The sequence below is a fragment of the Falco punctatus genome (genome assembly GCF_963210335.1).
Source record: "Falco punctatus genome assembly, chromosome: 6".
NCBI classification, from domain to species: domain Eukaryota; kingdom Metazoa; phylum Chordata; class Aves; order Falconiformes; family Falconidae; genus Falco; species Falco punctatus.
Genome location: NC_137585.1, coordinates 91,210,719 through 91,229,629, shown reverse-complemented (window position 1 = coordinate 91,229,629; position 18,911 = coordinate 91,210,719). Strand labels below are relative to the sequence as shown.

At 38.1% G+C, this 18,911-nt stretch overlaps 1 protein-coding gene across 1 annotated transcript in view; it reads left to right on the top strand.

Annotated features, from left to right (window-relative positions):
• The window catches only part of SLC2A13 (solute carrier family 2 member 13), a 164,743-nt gene that overhangs the window by 38,687 nt on the left and 107,145 nt on the right, over positions 1 to 18,911 (top strand). The window lies entirely within an intron of this gene.

The following is an 18,911-nucleotide window of genomic DNA, read 5'->3' as shown; positions in this document are numbered from 1 at the left end:
TACCATTCCATTGACTTTGTCCTATACATATTTTTCTTTTGCTTTGTGCTGAAAGTGTTAACCTGGGAATCTCAAGTAAGACTCATCTTAATTCTTGCTTTCTGAAACATTGATGGGAAAAAACCGTAACTTCTCAGAGCTGGTGAAAAGCAAAATCCAAGTTATTTCACATCTGTGTAAACTGAGATTCAACATCATATAATACCTAATCTCACTGCCTCATTGAGTTTGGCTTTTAGCCTTACAATAAATATCTGGAAAAAGTTATTTGACACGTGCTAGTGAAGGGATTTTCAAAATATTCATCACTGGTGTGGAGCCGGACAGGATTTTTTTTTTTTCTCCCAGTACGTTTTTGAGGCTTTGGATACTTTTTTGCAGTTCTTTGAGGCGTGGGTGGGTGGCAAATGAAGTTCACTGAAGCTGCTTTGATAAAAAGCTGAAGTGGATATTCATAGAACAACTTGGTTTAAGAGTTCTGTGCTGAGGTTCTTGATCCTAATTTGGGATTGGGCTGTTCACTTCTGTGGAAAGCCACATAATGTCTAGTATAAAAGTTTGTGTGCTTTGTAGAAACAAATGGAACAGATGTTTGACCCATCTAATCCCTTATTTTCTGTCACTGGGTTATAGGGTATGACCATGTTTCTCTCTCTTTAATCTTTTCTCATGCTGCTGTTTCACTGTTAGTAAACTAGATGTGGTGGTGTAAGACTGCAGTAGGACCGACTCCAGCTCAGTGGTTAAATCAGCCCTCTGTATATTTGTGACTTGGACTGGCATACTGACTGGGAGGCTGTTGGCTTTCTGGAACATGCAGGTCTTTCAGTTTCCCCCACACACTCTCCTGAAAACTTGCAGTGTTCCTGGAATTTAGTTAAATGGAGCACATTTGTAGGAGAAAGCTTCGTTATGGAGAATCAGTGTTTTCCTCTCAGGTAATCCACAGCTTCAGAGTTGTCACCAAAGGGCATTAAAAAAAAAAAAAAAAGAGGGCAGTTACAAGTATGTGCTGTCCTGCTTGTTGTAAAGGCTTAGCAATTAGGCATTAGATTTCTTTGCTCTCGTTTTTGATAACTTGGTTATAATTGCACTTCATTCCATTTAACCCAAACTCTTCATTGTTATGAAAAGGTACATTGTGTGTCAGCATCAAGACATACGTTATTTTTGTTGCCTTTCTGTGACTTACGGGTGGTGTTTGCAAGTGGTGTTAAATTGTAATTAGTTTCATTTCTTGAGTTGTCTGGATCCTCAGTATTGAATTTGGAACGCATATTGCAAGAGCAACTTACTGTTCATGGCTTCATTGCCAGGTGTTCAGGTATTGACAGCTGAAATGTGTGCTTCTGCAAAGACTTTGAATTTCATTTTGCCATGTATATTTTGGCTGGGTTTATTTGTTTTTCGTTTGTTTGTTATATTGCTGTAGTACTTTTTGTATTAGTTTTTTCCATTTGTGGCAGAGAGTGTTTTAAAGCACTAGTTAATACCAATGACAAATGATGGTAGTAATTCCTATCAGACATTGTGGACATCATTCCAGTTTTACAGAAAGCTTTTATGACCCTAACTGACAGTGTGTGTATGTGGCATTCAAGGAAAGATAATTTTGTAGATCAAAAATAGCCCAGTTTACTTTTAGGTAAAAGTGCCTTTTTCTTTTCTGTCTTTTCCTTTCTTGAAAAAAATTTGGCTATTTTTTTCATTAGTTTATACATAAGCATCATTGCCACTTTCTTAGGGCATCATTTTCTAAGTGAAAATAAAGCCCTGTTTGACAACTCCTCTGCAAGGAAGTAACAGAGTATAATCATAATGTATTCTCTAGTCCCGCAGTAAAAACTGTTATGTCTTTTTTAAACTGTTTCATCAACTATTCTTGTCACGGAAATAATGAATCACAGGGGACCTTCATCTGTCTTGTTTAAGCTACTTCCTTAAAAGTTTGTTTTTAATGTCTGTCATAAAACCAGTGATGTTCTTCATTGAGTTTTTCACATGGTCATCCAGCAGCTTCTGTCATGAAAATAGTAATGCCTTCAGCAACGAGCTCCTGTTTCAGGAGTCTTTTGTACCATTGTGGGATACCTGTTAAGTGGATCGTTCACGTTTCTTTATCCTTTCTAAGATGTTCATCAAAATCACTGCTGCTGCTACTGCTTAGCAGCTTGCATTTTAGTGTCTTCAGACTGGTATTAGGAAGAAGATGTATCTTTTTGACACACGCTTTCTCCATGACTGGTTATGCAAATGACATTTTTTCTGGCAGTCATGAATACTGCTTTTGTGTGCTCTAGTCTGTACTCCCAGTGTGACTTCTGGTGTTGTAACTTTGCATTTTGAGAGGCGAAGAGTGGTGGTGGTGTTGCATTCTGCACTAACATTACAAGACCAGTTTAATCTTGGTCAATTCCAGCTAATAATCTTCTGTTAACATCATCCCTCTCTCAGATGGTGGGGCTGTAGTGCGAAAGGGAGCTGGCAATAGGAAAATCAGGGGTAGGACTGAGGAAGATGTTGGGAAGAAGAGAGATCCCCAAGAGTTGTGGAAACAGTAGTTTATAGTTGTGAAGCGTCCCTCCCCTTCAAACAGGCTGTGGTTCTCACAGATCCTTGGTGCTTGGCTCAGGCTCTGAAGCCCTGGGGGAGAGAATGGTCAGAAGATGTTTGCAGCCAAGGGAAGGATCAAAGATATTGCTGGGAGAACGTTCTGGGGTGACTTCCTAGCAAAACACGCCTGACTAACTGCTGCTGAATTGTGGGTTTTAGTACAGTTAAGGCAGAGGTTCTGTACTGCAGGTTAGTTAAAAACAGGCCATCAAATCATAGCAATGCAGGTAAGCGTAAGCACAAGCACTGGCACAACGGCTTAATACACAGGTGATGTAGTAGTAGGTGATGAAGTAGTTATGCTGCGAAGCAAATTAGAGAGTGAGATTTGTAATCCCAATTTTAGAGCAAGAACTTTGGAGTGAATTTAAGGCGGTGATTTTGTGCATAACAATAAAGCTATCTGGTACATCTTCTATAAAAGTTTTACAGCTGCCAGTGTAGTGGTCATTTCAGACTGGAAAGAAATCATTATAGTATCCAATGGAGACATTTAAAATAGTTCATTAATTTCCTATATATTTGACAGCACTCCAATGTTCAAAGCAAATCATAGAGAAGTATCAGTTTGTACTGTCTTCCTGGGTGAAAGCATCTGCAAACTTGCATGGCTTTTCCTCGTGCCCCTCTTGGAGCAGTACTGAGCTGTGATGTGGCAGGATGCATGGTGTTTCACATGAAATCAGTAGTCATGAGTATAATACTATCTTAGCGTCTTGATGAAATGAACGTCATTTGCATTAAGACTAGACATTTATTTTTGTGTAGATTAAAGGTGTGTAACCGTGGATCATAATTACACTAGGAGAGCAGTGTAATCTCCCCAAGTCCTATTTACCCCACATGTCCTTAATCTGTGAATTAAGGTTGAGGCTTTTGACCTTACTTGCTATGCCTGTGGACCTTTACATTATATTAGCTGTTCTTACCCATGTATACGTGTCAACTTCTGGTGATGAAGTTGTCTTCTTTGCACGTGTTATGCTTAGTAATTCTGGCATGTAAAGCTGCTGAGGCTCAGTGGTGCACGGAACTGCGCTGCTTCTGTGAATTTCACTGAGTAATTTAGAAAATTGATCATTACACTGTAATGTTGGTTAACCTACCATTCTGCACCAGTATGTTATGTAATGAGCACTGCTTCTAGATCAGACATTTTCTTGTGTTATCATTATTTTTAATACATTTTTTGTAATAGCCAACTTTTTTCTGTAAGATCAAGAAAAATGTGTCCATACTACTCTTCCACTCCTGTAGGCTTGACTCACTTCTTTGCTGAATTTCCTGTTGGATCAGTGAGTCAGTCGTCTTTTTTAGGTTTTGTATTTTCCTGTTGGAGATAAATCTATAATGATATAAAGGTAAAATCACCTTACCATCATGAAAAATTATGAGCTGAAACCTAATTAGCTGTCAGTTAAAATAGGATATTATCAGGCAGGACATCTGGACTCTTAGTCCTTCCTGGTTCCAGTATATTTCTATTTCTTGCACCTTTTCTTCTTAAGTAATATTTTAACTTGTTAGTATTCCTGCATGTCGCCTTGACTGGAACCATTTGACATGTGTCTTTCTGGGGTGATCCTGGAAGCTTTCAGTGTTTTCATTCTTAATCATTATTCTCCCCTTATCTCTGGGAGTCTTTTTCATCCTAGGACATTGCCCAACATGCCTGGTGTTGATAAAGATATAGATGTGATTATTATTATTTTTTTTATTATTATTATTGGGCATCAGGTGGGATCTTACTTGATGAACCTTGGTAATACTGTGATGCTCTGGTAGGACTGTGCAGAACTCTGAATCGTTCTGTTTCCAGGCACTCCAATCCTTATTTGAAGTTAGTTCCTCCTTTATGTTATTAAGTGGCTGTTGTTACCTGTGTAACCATGAAATTAGGTGGAAGCTTTTTGGGCAACAGGAAACAAAGGAGTTGGGCTAAGGATTTGCTGAAGAAAAACCCAAATCCAATATGGTTGATATTCATGTCAGCCTGAAATTCTTGCTTGTGGCAATATTAAATGCCAGGGTCAGTTCCAGGTAGGTTTTGCCTTAGGATTTCATGGGAAGTGTGGCCAATGCAAGAGGTACCTGAAAGGAACGTCTTCGTTTCATTCTTTTATTTTAACCATTTGGCGTGTAGAATTATTTCTTTTTCTGTTCCCTTAAGAACAAAAAAAATCTTCCTCTGTATGTCTCCATTGGAATTTGTTTTGAGTTGAGCACATTAAAAAAAGCACTCCCTTAAAATTCATGCAGTGCAGGCAAATAAAACATGGAGATATTTGGTCTTCAGAAAGTATACTAACTCAATTCAGTGTACAATCAGATAACAAGAAAAAGCCTTCTACAAAACTTGGCAAGGAATATTGAAAGTATGAATTACTGCATTAAACAATTTATAAAGACAGATAATTTTTTTCCTTTTATCCTTAAAGTCTTTTAAAAGGCTGACTTACTCTTGCACATATGACCTCTGAGAAATATAGTGTATTAAGAACATTATTGGTTTTCTGCCTTGTATAGAAATAATACTGCTATATATTAAAAGTAATAGTTTGTTCTGGTATCTTAGAGCTCTGCTTATACCATCAGTGTTTGCATCCAACTGTGAGTTTGGGAATGTCTGTATACTTTAGGAATCCTGTTGTTAGCGTGTTTACCTGGCAGGGTGTTTTGAGCTGGCCTGGCTTCAATGGCTTGTGACCAAAACCGATCCCTTAATCTTTCACCTTGGTTTTTGATGTGCTGACATAAGCTGAACATTTATCTGGAAATGGTGGTTAATTGCCCGTCTGAAGATCAGATTATTTCAGGTAGATTGCTTCAGATGTGTGTTTTGGAACAAACTTCTTTGCCTGAAGTCCAGACAGATTTTACGTATGGTAGTCCAGAAGGGCAGGAAAAAGCAGAACTCTGTAAAACTTCTAGGGGGGTATAGGGAAGCACTGTGAGGCAGGACAGCTTGGTTTGGTTTTCTTTTCCCCACTTTAGATGCACTATGAAGTTTCTGGAAGTAAAAACAGCTTTCCAGTGACAGCATTATTAGCTTTATATTAATTCATAGCTTCTGAAACTTACAGAACATTCAAGCTAGAAGTCTGGAAAGGAAAAGAAAATTTAAAAGACTTAATCTCTTGTAATTTCAAAAATAAATTTGGGTGTAATGATTTTGTTTTAAGCCAAATGACATTATTCACAGATTGGAGCTGAATTTGCTGATGTTCAGCTACTCTTAACTGATGCTTTTCAGCTGAGGCTGCTGTTCTCAGACATGTAGTCCCACAAGCATTGGGTTCCACTCCACTACTAGGGCATCACTGAACGTTCAGCTGCTCCCTATGCTTTGTTTAGAAACAGGTGTGTTTTGTGAAAACACATGTTTCAGAGTGGAAAAAAATGTTGCAAGATTTCAAGACTAGTGATTGACATCGTTTCATGAGAGAATGTGGTTCTTCTAAAGCAAAAACTGACTGAAGGAGAGGCTGTGAATGAGGATAGTGGTTTTGTTTCAGTTGTGTCAAGGGGAATAGAAATTTGTAACTCATTCTTAAAAACCAAACAAATCCCTGCACCCCTCACCCCTGCAAATTTAACTTGAATGGTTTATTTTTCTTAAGAGGAACAGCCAAAATTGGGCATTTTTGGCTGGTTGTTCAGGTGTTACCATTCTCTCTGTTCTATGTTTATTGTCTGTTAGGGCTAGCTACTGTACTTCAAATTTATAGAAAAGTATCTTTTAACACAAAACCTACCTTTTTTTTTTTTTTTTTTTGTATTTAAACAAGCTAGTCCAACTGACGTGGGCTAGATCAGTTTCTAGAAGTTATTGGCTTCTGGCCCCAATTTCCATGCCTTTGGGAAGCTCAGGTCTAGAAAGCAGTAAGCTGGACACATTTCTTGGATTTTCTAGAAGTAGCACTTAGCTGTATAACTTGGTCTGTTACTAAGTGTCTGCTGTATAATAGCATAAACATTAAACAGCATTTGTAACAGTATATATTTACAATAGTTTCTTCCCAGTTAGTCCAGGGGAAAAGCACAAAAACGCAAAACCAGCGTGGCATGTGGTGAGATTTTAGGAAAACTGGACTAAAGATCCCGGGCAGAAGTGAGCTTGAAGGACTTAGGGGGAAATATATATCCTTGGTCAACAATAAGAAAAATGGATGTGTGTAACTTGAGTAATAGAAAAGGAGTGAAGTAAGCAGAAAAAACTGGGAATAGGAGAAAGGCGGGGGAAGATCTGAAGGAGGTGCTTCTTGCGTTGTTGGGAGGCAAACCTGTTCTGAACTGTAATACGATTTGTTCCTTAGTACAGGAACAGAAGAGACAGTAAGCGGTGGGAGACACCTCCACACTGTCCGTAATGCACATGGTTTGTTACGGTGGGAAGGGAGCCCGAGGAAGTGAGTTGAGCCTGAGTGAGAGGAGCCTACGCTGGTAAAGGGTAGTTATAGGATTCTAATGCCGGGGTAGGAGTGAAAGGGCAGAATGTGTCTGCTGAAAGGAAAGCTACAACATTTCGGTGGTGGCTTGAGGCATCTGGCCATGGGCCAGCCTTGCCAGCGATGGCGGTGTGATGACCTCTTCCAGATTGCAGCGTGAGGATTTGTTGCTACTGTCATGCTCGCCAGGATCCTCCTACTTTGGTTTGAGTGGACCAAACCAAGACTCCGATCCTTGGAGTCAGTGGTCTGGAGAGCAGCAGATTCAGTTTGAGGTGGGATGCCTGCAGCGTGGTAGCCTGGTTGTGTTAGAAATGGGGAATAGAATTTTGAATTTCCTGCGCACTCTTGTGCAGCAGATGGGCATGCGCTGCCTTGACAGCAAAATTCGCTCTTTGAGCCTTTGTTTTTCTCTAACGTGGTTACACTAATGTACTTGTTTCTCATCTGAAATTATGGATACACTTTTTGTATTTATGTATATTGTTCTTAAGAAGTAATGAAATTATGATGTCTAGAGCTGCTAATGATATTCAAGTGCTCAGTTAATTAAAAAAAAAGGGGGGGGGGGGGGGGGGGGGGGCAGGAAAAGCCTTGGTTCTTCATCATTTCCCTCCTGGATCCAGCATCTGCGCTGAACACACAATTCTAAGCCGAATGCTCCCACTTGAGCTGCCTTGTTTACATGCAGCAGGGATTCAGACAAAATATACAGTGTTGTGTGAAAATGTTAATGGGCATAGGGGGAAATTTTTTTTAGACCACTGAGGAATAATTATAACACTTCACTAAGCTTAGTAGCATGATTCATTATTTAGCTCTTTAGAGCAGGTTTTGTGGCAAAAGTTGGAGATAATCTTGCAGCTTCTTTGCTCTCTGACCTTGTGAAGATGAGTGGAAACTCTAAAATGGAAATGGATTTCAGGTTTTTAATATCAATATTTATATGTAAATACCACAGGCAAGCAGCTGAGCAAACTTTACCTATTGGTCCCATTTTAGCCTTTTCAGCATATTCATGGAAATTAAAAACTTACCTTTTTTTTTTCTTAAATTAGTTTTGCTTTGTGGTGTTGTAGGAACCATATCAGCGCAGAGCTGACTCTTCCTCTGCTGCCTCCTAGGTGACAGGTTTTGCCCAAGGGTGGAACTTGGTCCACCCATCAGATGTTAATGATTCTTCAGCAGCAGTATTTTCTTTGGCTCTGTGGTCAGGTGAATACAGTGTTTATATAGCCTGTTTAAATTGAAGTACTTTGTTAGTAGGAAGAAACCATTCGGGAGGAGAAAGGATTTTAAACAGTGATTGCAGTTACTTCTTTTACGTAAAGCCATATTCTGCTCCTGCACTCTAGTCAGGCTTTATTTTTTCTTGGACACCTTCACCAAAGTATCGTCTGCCTAATTTTTGTCCAATACTTATCTTTTCCTCTTGCCTTTTAAACAACACCATTGGGCTTTTTTTGATCTCTGCTGTTTTCAGAACATTTTATTCTTCTCGCGAACCTGAAGGGTTTGGTTCAGAATAAACAGCTATCCTTGCATCCCTCCTGATAGTTAATCCAAAGTATTCGTGCACTGAACACTTCAGTAAATCTTGTCAATTAATGTGAAGTTATCACAATTGGCATGCTGCCATGCGTGGACTGTGTTTTGAATACTTTAACAAGGTTTTACTACTGAACATGTTGCAACTGTGACTCCCGAACCGTCCATTTTGAATGCTCCCTTACACAAATATTCTTGAGGTTTCCCTATCCTAAGAAAGCGAGCTGTTGGGATTCCTTCTTTTTGAAAATAAATGGCAAATGGTGTACTACTTCCATGTTGACTATTGGATTGGAGTATGAGTTTAGATCTAGTGCTTTTATCCAAGAGGTAAAACCCAGTTTATTTCTTTGTTTATTCTGTTTGACCGTAATTTTTACAAGCGGTAGACCAGTTCAGAATTGTGTTCCATTCATAATTTTTTTGTCAGCAAAAAGGTTGCATTCTTCTTTCCTTGTTGGTTGGTTGGTTGTGTTTGGTTTTGGTTGGGTTTTTTTTTGTTTTGTTTTTTTTTTAAATATTACTCCTTAAGCCATAGTGATGCTCAGTAACTGTGTAGTAGTGTGCTAGTCTTGCTATAGAGTCAAATCCCTAGGAAAGAACTTCCTCCTCGTGCTGTTTCACTCCCGAATAGGAAGGGTGAGCACTACCTTTTCCTTCTACCATCTGAATGAATGCATCTGCGGGGTTATGCTTTTTGTGTGGTGTTTCTGTAAGTGAAGTACTGTCTGGGAAGTTTATTGTACTGTTTTGTATTCTAAAATATTACTGGTCTCCTGGAAAGCATCCTTGTAGATTAGAGAGAGTTTATATGGTTGAAGCGTGTGTGTGTGCGTGCGCAAGATAACTAATGTATCATGAGTAATTCACAATGAATAATTTATCTAATTAAATTAGACTTACTTTCTGCTTGTCAGTTGTCTGTGGGGAAACTGCAGTTTCCTTAGACATGTTTGTTTTGGAAGTGTTAAAGTGCTTTGGAATTTTTCTATGTGAAGCTGTAACAAATGCATTACAAACTTGAAATCTTTGGTATAAACTTTTTGGAAATTGTGCCTCTCACAATTATTAAATGGTATTTCAATTACACTCTCGAAATACCTGTATAAATAAAGCTCTGAATAGCTCAATTAACAGAATAAGAAAATTTTTAAAAAAATCAGTAGGACTGGTCCCTCTTCACCTCTGCTTTTAGGTTTCCCTTTTGCTAAAAACACGCGCCACCCACCCCCACCCCCCCACCCCCAACAAACAAAGAAGAAAACCCACCAACAGCAATGCCTTCACCAAAAGCAGTTTGTCACTTTTTAGCACCTTTCCCCCTCCAGGAAACTACTTCTGTGTTAAATGTCTTTTTCCTATGAGGAAAGGGTCGCTCCACTGTTCTAGTAGTGGTCCATTTGTGTATATATATATATTTTTTTTTCTGTGAACATGCAGAGTTAAATAATGCATTTATGGATAATAGTGGGTTTGAACTTTTTTCCTGATTCTGCACATACTTGAATATTTCTATTACTGTTGAATAAGAAATAATGTTTTCAAATCAGTATAGTTCACTGTCTACAGATATTCAAATGTTTACCAAAAGTCATATGAAAAATTTTACCTGGTCCAAGTAAGGTATCTCACAGTGCAGCCATGGTGATTTATGAATGAATAAATAATTTTGTCTCCAATATTGTGATTTGAATCTAGAACTACTCTGTAACTAAAGGTTGCGAGGGCTTGAAAAATTTCTCCTTTTCCCTGCCGTACTGGTGAACATCCAGTTTACCCCCTTACAGAGCTGACTTCACACCAGCGTGTCGTGTCTGAAGACCTAGCATGTTGCCGTTTTCCCCCTCTTTGGTTGCAAGGAGCTTGTGGAATTGCTGAGAAACTGCGGAGAGTTCAAGTTGTTTTATTGCTTGTAACTGCTTAAATATGTGTAGTTGAACGGGCTACATGTTTATTCTGTCCTTTTGTAGTGAAATGACAGTTTTTATTGTAGGTTACAAAACAAGCATCTTTGCTGTAATGGATAACAGCCTCGTTCTGCCGGCTGGTCTGCTGTGATGGGCAGGGGCTGGTGGGAACCTGTTGGCGTTTATGAGGTGTCCGTGTGCCTGAACCTGTGTGAACTGGGGCTGCGAGGGCTTCCAGGCACTTCTTTGCCTTGTACAACAGTACTTAAAGGCAGAAAGAGTGTAAATATTTCTTCTGGTACTAAAGCTTTGTGAATGTATTTGTTTTTTTTGTCAGTGCTGAACGTCTTTAGTTTTTGTGTGCATTCTTCTTGGCATCAGTGGCTATAAAGAAAAGAAATATACCATTTTCTTCATCGTGTTTTGACCTATTTGCCATCTCTTATTGCACATGGAAAGGTTTAATCGCAAATATTTAATAAAATGGTGTATGACTGATTTAAACATGAAATTACTATTGTGATGTGTCAGCTAAATGGAGTGTCAGCTAAAGTATATTTGAAATTGAATTGATTTAAGAGCATAAATAATTTTAAAGTAATTCTGTCCTTTTGTACACAGTAGATTGCACTAGTTTAATTTAAATATAACTATTGTATAATTATCTTATATAACACAAACCACATGATTTTCATTGTAGCTTAGGTGAATGTAGCTCACTTAAGAGAGTGCAAGTATGGATATATAAATGAATAAACTGCCATCTATAGTGTATGATATAAAAAAGTAGATGATTGGCTATGAGCCAGGAGACTTCCTTTTTTGTTAAAGCAAACATACGTTTCTATGGCAATAAAAGCAAATTTAAAATGTAGGTGGTTCTGACTTCTGCTAGTCTAAAATAAAGGTGGCAGTTACAGAATAGTTCATTTCATAGCCAGAGGAAAACAAGCTTTTTATTAAAGAAAAATGCATCTATATTGCCCCATACTTAACTTCTTAAATTTTTGAATTGTCAGCTCTTTCTGCTTTTTATATTTCCCCTCGTTTAATTTCTCCCCCTTGCTTTTCAGTGTGTGTAGCAAAAATAGGAGTCTGCATATAAATGCTATGCAAATCTTGTATTTGTATTACCTTTGCGTCTTTCATATTTTGTTGGGACTTTAACTTTTTAATTAAGGGATGATTATTTTTAGTACTAGTCAGAGACAAGAGGAATGAGAGTCTCGTAACGGAAGATAAATTAAAGCGGCATTTACCAAAGACCCCCAGGTTGGTGGGGTGGGTAAGGGATAACAGGTTACAAATAAATAGGGTTGAATATAGTGAGAAGTGTTTATCCTACTCTAATTACAGTGCAGTGTAACAATGGGATAGGTCAGAGATACCATTTCATCTCTAGATTGGATTGTTTAGAGCTTCACATCCCTTTGAAACACATTCCCAGAAGAATGATCCATCATAGAATACCCCAATACCACCTATTAGTGAGTGAGTGGCCTCAAATTAATCATCCTGCCCCCATCTGTCACACTTTATATTCTTCAAGCTGTTTACATTTTTTGGTCTCCAAGTCTTCCCAAAATCAGTAGGATAGACTGTAGCGGCCTGAGGATTCAATATCTGTGGGTTTTTTTTGTTTGTTTGTTTTGTTTAAGAAGGGAGTGTGGACAGCCTATTTAATATATAAAATGATGTTTTGCAGCCAAAATTTGCTGTTGCTTAAGCATAGTGTGTGCATGCTTAAACACCACATGGTATCTTTTTGGTCACTCGTACACTTGGATTTGTTATGCCATACCCTGACAGAGACAGAGCTTGAGCAGGCACCTGAATGAACTGTTTATGTTCGTTTGGCTGGATGTGGTGCCAGTCCCAGCCTGCAACTGGATCTTTCAGTTGATCGTAATGTCAGATTTAAAGAAATCTTTTGCAGCAACAGTTCCAGATTTTCCTAAGGTTATAACTTGAGAAAATGTAATGTGAAAATATCAACCTAAATTTGCAGATTCTATTATTATCTATGAGACACACACTCATTTCCCTCATCGCAGTGGAGGCTCGCTTGGTTGTCCTTGGTAATTCGGATAATAGGTGTTAACTCCTCGGCTTCACAGATGACAGATGAAGTATCATAGGAAGACTTATGGTCTGTGCCAGCTGACTGCCGCTTGTAGTGCTGGGAGAGGGGGTTTGAGTACTCCAGTTCCCATCCGACGTGAAAAGCTGAGACCTAAAGAAATGGCTTCGGATATCTGAACTGCCAGGAGCCAACGAAGCTGTTAGTGTTGAATGCTTTATTAGGGAAAAACTGCCTAGTTTTTTTGTGATATAAATCCATGTATAAATGTACCAAATGATGGTTAACGAATAATGTTGTGTGCCTGCAAGTAATATATGTACTTCAAGGCCGCATAATGATAATGTTTTGATTTAAAATATTTGACATGCTGTATTAGGTGTAAATCCTTGAAATAAACAGAAAGACACATTTTAAAAATATAGCTTAATTTATTCAATATTTGAATCTGACTGTAGCATAACCCAACAGTGTTACAGAGGATGTGGAATATTTTTTAAATTATTTATTTAGTGATTTTGAGGCAAATTATTTGTATTTTACAAATTTGAGAAGTCATCACTCAGTTTAGTGCTCTGTTCTCATCTGAGAAACATTCCCTACCATCTGCAGCCAGTCGTCTGTTGTGCTGTGTGAGCCTGGATCAAAATCCAAAATATCAGCTGGTCTATACAGTGCTGTCTTTGCCTCACACACACATACACCCCCCACCCCCACCCCCCACCCCCCAAGTGTGACTGATGGAGGTCAGTATATTCTCTATTCAGGTGCAGGCAGATCCATTAAAAATGTGAATTCTGGAAAACATTCACAGGTCTTTCATTGGTGCAGCTGCATTTTACTAGACTGTACATTTTATAATCGGTATGTTAGGAGATACTACATCACAAAAATACTTAAAAATAAGGGCTCCTAATATGCTTTGAGTGGATATTTTTTTCTTCTTATCAGCTGAAACTGGTTTTCAAAATCAACTGAGAGTTATTTTGAAATGTAGTTTTAATAAGCTTGCCGTCTTCTGCCATGCTGATAAACTCCTGTTCCTTTTTTCTCTAACTCCGGCAGAGAGAAATTAACCTACAGAACCTGTTATATGCCTTTTCCCACCTTGTATTTTGGAACCTTATGAATCTGAAGAGCAGTGTTCAGTTTCAGCTCAGCAGTTTTCTTTTATCATGACTTGGATAATTTCAAACAATCTTCTTTTCTTCCTGTTGCTATTCTTACATGTATTAAATTTTTTTAGTGATAAAATTTCCCATCTATACTCTTAATGATTTTGCAGATTGGAATATTGTTTTATACTGATAGTGGTATTAGATGTAATTTTTGCTTACATTTTGTAATAACAATATTGAGACATTAGTGTTATATTGGACAAAATATGTGAGTTCCGATCGTAAGACGTGACCATTGAAAACCACTAATCAATTTTGTGTGAATCCCGTAAGATATCATTCTCAAAAGTGTAGCACTTTGTTCCTATGGTGATAAGCACAGTAGTTTTTTTCAGGATTTTTTTCAGCAGCTTATGGTAGTTGATATGGCTACAAAAAGAAAAAGTATCATCTACAGTTTGAGTTCTATTGAGAATATAAACCTTGAATGATGTTTAAACTGTTTTTACAATGTAAGTTGCCTTTAGGGCCTGAGTTTTAGAAGTACATTATATCCACAATTTAGAATAAACTTGGATTTAAAGCTTAAATTAGTTCAAGGAAGTTTTAAATGTACTTGTTCAATCGGAAAAAAATTTTGCAAGTGGTTTACTTGTATACTTTAAGTTATCACTTTCAAAGCTCTTGTTGAAATCTTTCAACAAGAAAGACTTCATGAATTTCTACATGAATTGCAGACTCTTATTTGTCTTCAGGGAGCGTTTACATGATTTTTTTGTTTTCAGTGATTCATTCTTCTGTGTAGCTAGACCAGAGAACAGCAGGTGTAGCCTGTAAGGGTTGTATATATTTTTCCTGTGTTTGTTGTATTTCTTAGAGAAAACATGCAAGAATATCTGTTACTACAGTAACTGAACCACTCCTGTGATAATACATCAGCAAACTTCTTATGTGCTTTGTAAAGTAACTTGTAATTATGGGCTAGTTGTGATCCTGAAAACAAGAAAATTTTGCCTTTTCTTCTTCATTAAAAAAAAGCACTTATCGTTGAACTGTAAAAATTACACTGTGTTCTCAAACTGTTGGGAAGCACAGCATGGAGCCAAACTTCTTAAAAGCTCAAGCAAACCACTTTCTCCTCTTTTCCTCCATTTGAAGTATTTTGCACAGGGCTGTATGAAATGGACTGGAAATAATGGCTTCAGTTCCTCTTACAAGTCTTCCACTACTAAGATTCTAGGTACTGGGTAGCCATTGGTAGTGGTCCTTATGCAGCTCATTGATGAGAGATCAAGATCAACCTGCTATTTTACAGAAAGAATAGCTGAAGCAGTGTGATTTAATTTCTGGTAGAATTGAGAATAGACCCAAGACTTTGATTACAGCACCTTTCTGAGAAACAGTATAATTCACATACTATGTATGTGTCACCTATGAAATATGCTTATACCATTTGCGATTCACTGTTACATGGCATCTTCTAGTGGTAGTAAATCAGCTGCTAGAGGACTATCCTGTCTCATTTACTAATGTATGGACTCAAGTGACTGAAGACAGATAGTTGCATGATTTTTTTTAATTAACAAAATGTATGTGTCGGTAGCACTGAAAGAGCATTCAGCAGTAATGTTAGGACATGCAGAAGTGAAGACATGCATTCACACATTTATGGAAATGAAAGTATTAGAATTGCCTGTAATTCTGCTTATGTATTTGTTCAAGTATCCCATTAGCCCAATCTTGAACCAGCAGTAGCCAAGAGCAAAGGTCAGCAAAAGTAGAAGAGCACGACGAGCACGTATGATATTTTACCCAAGTACATCTTTTGATGACTCTGGAGTTATCATCCATGAAATAGTCAGGTCTCCCCATGCATGGTTTTAGTATATTATGCATACTTAAGCTTAGCCCATAGACTAACTACAGTTTGGAGCATAAGTGATGGTTGTAATTCTGTAACTTTTTTTTTTTTATATATATCTGAGGGGTTTTTCAGCTTTTCAGCAGATGATCTTATTCATGTAGATGTGTTTTGTGGTGTTTGGGGTTTTTTTTGGTGTGGTTTTTTTTTTTTTTGTTGTTGTTGTTTTTTTTAGGTAATAACTAAATGTTCCAAAAGTTGATAGCAACTAATGAATTTATTTATTTATTTATTTATTTTGTAGGATTTGCCTCCTGTTAACAAAGTTCTTCAGCATTTTTCAGGAAAAGTATTTGTTGTTTTGCAATCTGATTAGGAAATGCCTCTGTATAAAAAGCATGCACCTCTTGATTTCTGAATTATGGCATTTTCAAAATCCTTAATGCAATGAAGTCCTACTAATTCTACTCTAGAGAGTGAACAGGCAGGGGCTTTGCACCAAAGGAATTTTCCAAGGGTTGCATGAAACTTGTGATGGGATTCAGCTCCCACAACTACCCCTGGCAGCAGTACTAGACCATCTTCAAAATTTTTTGCTAAAGTACATGAGTGTGTATGCGCACCTTGAGGTGGGGGCAGAGGGTGTGTGCCGGCCGTGGGTGGAAGCTCTTCAGAAGCTCCAAGCGTGGATGCTGACAAAGCTGGCTTAGTACTGACACTTCTGTCACATGTACCCAAGTGGGTGCTGCTAAACCAAGCAAGTGTTCAGGCTGTTACTCCATGGCTTAAGGACCTTGCTCCCTGCATATTCACCCAGGGTAATATTCTCTTGAATAGCCTTGTTTTGGCGGTTGGTCTGAGTAATTTCTGTGCAGGTAAAACAACAACAAATTATCACTGCCTTGCGGTGGGATTCTAGATGCTTGTGAGGAAGATTCTTCTGTGGCCTGTAGGTCTCACATGATTCTAAAACACGCAGGCAGTGTGGGGTGGAGGCTGTCATGGACATCTGCGTCAGCTGTTGCATTTGCAGTGCGGTGCTTGACTCGTGCTGTCTCTCAAGCTTAGGGTGCTGTAATACTTTCCTGAAGTGTTTTACAAACCCCAAACCATCAATGGAACCTGTTCCTTTGCTCTGCTTACGTGAGCTGAGCTGCAGTGCACAGACACAGTAACACTCTTACAGTCTTTTTACAAATTAATACTAAGCAACACAAAGACAAAACTTAAGAAATGATCACCGGAAACTGCGTTAGATAGCTAACTAGGTCAATACATCCCCAAAGAGATGCAGACAGACAATCTACGTGCATTAGATCTTGACTGGTTCTAAAGTGAAACACACTTGTATGAAAAGCTTTCTAGTCGAAACAGGAATCACAAATTAATCCCTCATGCATGTTTGAGGTACAGACCTTCGTGATGAGCTCTGTGGAATTCTTGTTATTATAGCTTTAGTTGTTTCATATTTTCTGCATTTCTTTAACTTGTTTTTGTTACTACTTCAGATGTATCATTGTCTTTTGGTTTCTTTAATCCTTGTAATACTTAATAGTGATGAGTAATTCTTGTTTCTTCTACTGTTTCACTAACAATGACTAATGAATTGGTTAGCTACAAGGAGGGCTTAGGAGAAACTAATGGAGACTTGCTGCTTGCAGCTGCAGGTTTTGATGTACTTTAGAGAAATCTGAACTTGAAATTTTGCCCATGCTTTCTTTTGGTCTGTATCTGTCATTTCAGCCTGCCTTAATTTTCTGCTCTTTTGTGGCTTTTTTACTAAGGATGTCACATCCAGAAAGGGAGAGTGTCTTGTACATATTAGACCTTGGAAACAATGTCCTAGACTTTGCTGATATGTTATCAGGAAGTAGTGATCGCCTCTGAGGTTAGGATGGATGCTTGATACTTTCTGTGATAGCATTATGCCATCCGGTAACGTTTTCAAGTAAAAAAATTTCCATTTAGCGTAGTGCATAATTTGTGAATGAGTGACGCAGTGGTGCGTCTCAGCAATATCCTACCCCGGGTTCACATGTTTTCCAAAAGATGCCTGGACGCTTTGCACAGACTGTGACAGTGTTGCAATACTGGATGAAAAACGCACTTGAGCTTCTAAAAGCCACAGCTGAAGTTTCCCCAGTAGTTCTGTGAATCTACAACATCAGCATAAACAATGAGATTCTGAAAGAGCAGGGAAGTGCTTTCTCACTTGTTAAGTGTAGTGTTTTTATGACATTGTTTTTCTTCTCCTCCCCCCGGGCTAAGTTATTAATGAATCTTTCTGTTCAAACCTTTTTGGGCTATCCATGTCCAGAAAGGTTTGTTACTTCTGGGGCAAACAAGGCCATTAGACGCGCTTCTGTGGTATACCTGGAAGAGACAACTGGAATGTTCGTTCTGAATATATATGTCTTTATACTATTCCAGATTAAACTTCTCTTCAATTCTTCAAACTGAATATGTCCACTGAATTTAAGAAGAATTCTTTTAAAATACAGTCTATGCATTTTTTTCTCTCTATTTCATATATAAAACATACGAAGTGCACTTCAAGGAGCAACTGAATTATTTGTATAGTTTGTTCTGAAAAGTCTTGCATTATTTACTTTACTTTTTTCTTTGATGCCAGGCCACTGATATCATGGTGGTTCTCTTTGAGAAAGCAAGAGCAAGCAAAAAATAAATAAATATTTGTTCTCCTCTTATTAATTAAAAAGCTGTTGTCATGCTGTAATTCATTTTGGCTTTCTGCTCTTTGGTATCTACATGTCCTTGAGACTTGCCTTCCAGCATATACCAAATGTGAACAGCCAGAAGTCACTGTTTTGGCGACAGATTAATGTGTTTATTACCTCCTTAAGTATTGCTTTCCATCCTTGTAAAATAAGGGAAGATGTTGGAGATGCAGATGTTAGATCTGTATCACAGTGCTTGAGACGGAAATAAATGGCTTTTAGTGTAAAGACTTTTCTTTACTCATTTAAAAGTTATACAGTGCCATTTGTGGAAAGTTTACAATCTAAACAATCTTTCCAGTTCATCCTTGTGATGTAAAGTTACAGGGAGTTAGTGCCACTGATGGACTTGGAGATTATAAAGCAAATACCCGGCCTTTGGGAGGAACAAAGTGTAAGTAGACTGTGGTGTTAGGAAGAATGTTAAGAGAGAAAATGGATAACAAATGTTGAGTTAGGGGATTGTTCTCCTATGGCAATATGTATTTGTAGAGCTTCATGGGCTGAAGAGTCAAGAAGGTTCAGTGTTACCTTGCGCAGAAGAAGGGGCATGCTGGCGCTTGTTTTGTATGCTGGTAGCCTGAAGTGGTTACTTAAA